The following is a 3731-nucleotide window of genomic DNA, read 5'->3' on the forward strand; positions in this document are numbered from 1 at the left end:
TGGGACTTTGATATTTTTGAATCCACTTTGATTATAGAAACTGGTCTATAAGAACGTGTCTGGAAGTTCCAGCACTTTCTTTCCAGGTCTCACTGGCAGAGTAGGAAACTAGCAAAATTTCAGAAACTAGCAATAATTCCTTCGATTGATTCATAAATAAATAGGACCTTGATATTTAAGAATACGTCCCTTTAAGTTTGAATTTCATTAAAATTCGTCCCTCTAGAGATTCGGTACGTTTAGTCAGTATATACATTGTTAATTAAATTGTCCTGTCTGTGGCATTTAATTAATCGTGATGTTAATCATGATTCAGTGTAGTCTGTATGTTTATATGTTTAAAGTAATTTGAAATCTAGTGACTAGAAACGAACTACAATCGTTACGTTTATCATAGTATCGGGTTGTGTATTCATTATTATTCATTGTTATTACGAGTTAGCCTCGAGTAACATCGGTTCTCTGACAATTGCTAATAAATGGAGAGCAATATCAGAGAAAATAATACACCAGCATTTTACGCTTCTTTATATACTCGACACATTTTCTGGAAGCCTCAATTTAATTACTATCTTTTATATCAAAATTTCTTCATCGCGAAATTGCACTATTGCAACACCTTTCAAAAAAACATTGAGTTCGGTGTGCAATTTTCCATATAACTGAATCGTTCTTTTAAGTCTATTTAAAATCATGATTGTTAATGTCTCATCGAGTACATTATGAGATGTATTATTAAACATAGGATTGTTATTAAATATACTATTGTTAAAAAATATATAAACGTAGAAAAATGAAGCGTTTTCGAAAACGGGTTCTAGGATTTTATTTTTCGTTAATCCCGATGGACACTTTGATCTTTCATGTTTAATTGTAATCATGTAAACCTTCTTTCAAGCTAAAAAAAATCATATACATTCCAAACCATTTGTGTTTTTTCTTGTTCTTAAAAAACAAAATGCTACAGTCACTCTTGGGAAACCCAATTACTCAGCTGTTTTCTTAACTTTGTTGTATCTCCAAAATAGTTACTCCAATTCAATTAAAACGAGCAATGCATTAAAGACATTCTAAAGCGAAAACAATTCTAAAAAATTCGCAAGTGTAGACTTCATATCGTCGAAGAAGAGGCGTTTGACTGTACGAGACGACCTACATATTATCCACGCATGACTACACTGATAGAGGACTCTCACATTTATAGGGTGAGCTAATTGTAGTCAACTGCAACACGTGTAAGCAATGCTCCGGAGCGTTTAAGCTCTCTTCCGATTAATTCAAGCTTCCTCAGTGTGACACAGTTATTAAGAATAACGATGATATTGCCGCGAAAGCGTGCGAATTTACGATTTAATATTTAAATGATAGTGCCACAAGGGTACGTGACTTTGTTAACGTGACGAGTTCTGGACTAATTACATTTCGTACTTTCAACAGTAACAGTAAAACCGTTACAGTAAACAACCATTATATTAATCTTAGTTTATAAATATAGAAAGTTTGAAAAAGAACTTTTGTCTTTCTTGTGGAAGTCTTTAAGTACTTATTCTAGAATATTTTCATTCATCTGTTTCTTTATCTAACGATGCTTTTTACTTCTCTTCATATTCTTTATCTTAACTTCTCGTTTCATACTTCATAATTGTATAAATAATGTTTTTTATGTGAACTTGTATTACTTAATTATTCGAGATATTATCAGCACGATATTAACGAGTCTATGTGTACAAGGTTTTTATGATTGTTTTCAGCCTGAAAATTTTTCACACGCACATTAATATCCTTTATACTAATTTTTATCTCGTTATAATTTTTTATTTATTCTGTTACCCATGTATATTTATATTCCGGGTAAATATATATTAGAAAAGGGTTCAAGAGAAGAAAGTCCAATCAATTTTCCTTCGCGTCTACTTTCTTCTATAATTAAATGTTATTCTAAGGCATCAACGAAAAACTATTTTAACTAAAAACTATTTTAGTAAAATTAATTGCAATGTATCGGAAGTTGTATAGACAATGCCATAGCCAATCGCTATGATTGTCAAATGAAAAATTTGTTGATTCGTTGTAGGAAAAATTTAAAAAATTTGTGTAAATTCTAGATTATGGAAACTATGTATTTATTATTTATTATTATATTGGGTCGTCCTAAAACAACCTAAAACGTCCTAAAACAACGTTCGTGCCATTTATACTTCTATTTCTCAAATTAATACGTGAAACATACTCTTAAGTGTCACAAGAAAAGATAATCTGTCTCATTTCACAATAGTTTCTCACCTCTCTCACATAGTCATTATATCGTTACTAGAACATTTCTGTGGTTTTTTTTATTAAATTTCGGCACAGTCTTCAGCACGAACTTATGGAACGACCTAATACTTGTCAGGAGATTTGGACAAAGTTGATCTGTGAATCAGTGTGAGTGCAAATAAATCCTTCTTGGATCACCATCATCGTACCTGTATTATCACAGACTCTGTCGATACCACGACATCTAGGTCGAAGACTTAACTGGAGAAAACACATCTGACAAAAAAGGTAACAGGTTTGAAGACATCTCAGAAAAATGGACCACAGTAATTACCGATAGAATCCAATCGTTCGATGCAAAGTAATTTTATATAGGATGTTTTGTTGCAAGAACCTTTAATGATTTAACGATAGATAGTACTCGATAGATACACTCGAGGAACATCGAAACAGCTCGTTTAACCACACAACTTCATCTTGTTACCGAGAAGTAGCAGAAAAACTAAGTTTGTCCAATTGATTTTCCTAGCAATGTTGACAAGCAATGCTTGGACTTTTACTTAGGAAGCCATTTAAGTGCAATTGTTTTTACTTCAGTTACGTACACAGCATGGACCGATAGTTTGCGGTCTTAAACCGAGTACTGTTTATTTATTTAGAGTTGTTAGATTTAAATATAAATTCAGTCTACAATTTAGGCATTTATATTTAAATTTAGATTTATTCTTCCTGAACCTTCCTCGATCTTGTATGTTGTAAGAAATTTCTCGAAATTTGTTGATTTAATGTTTTCAAATAACTGTTTCATTATAAATAAGAAAAACATCGAGCCTATCATTTAATTTCGATAAATTTCTTGAATAAATAAAAAGGATACGAATATTTAGGGGCTATATAAAGCACAATAACAAATACATGCCCCATTTATTTTATCGACAGAAATTTATTTAAGCGTAATGCAAACTTCACATGTTAGCCGCAAACTTTTGCACAGTACCATAAATCATTGAACGAGTCACTCAGGTGGGCTGCCATAAGTGTCACGTCCAGTATAACTCATTACTGTATATGTACCATCTCGAAACGAAAATAGAGAAGAAGTACTTGAACCTAACGATGAGTCAATCTCAAAAGTCTCGAGGAGACAGCCTTCGTGGACGAAATTGTAGGTCATCGCGTCAAGGCATTTAATATTTCCGTCGATGGCGAATATAACCGGTAGAGGGGACACGTCGAGCTAACGTAGACGTCTAACGAGCTCCAAAGTTGCACAGATAAGGAAAGACCTTGCTTTTCTCAACAAGGAAACCGTCCTAGCTGTATAGTTGCCCCACTTTCGTATGCAACGAGAACGCTGCACTTGGCCTGGCTCGTACGTACGCAGCAACTTGTGTACACATGAACGCGTACGTGTAATCGAAATACGCACAGACGCGAAAGCTATGAAAAAAGACGTCAAGTTCATCAGTTAGTTC

This window comes from Hylaeus volcanicus, chromosome 2 (assembly GCF_026283585.1).
Source record: "Hylaeus volcanicus isolate JK05 chromosome 2, UHH_iyHylVolc1.0_haploid, whole genome shotgun sequence".
NCBI lineage: Eukaryota > Metazoa > Arthropoda > Insecta > Hymenoptera > Colletidae > Hylaeus > Hylaeus volcanicus.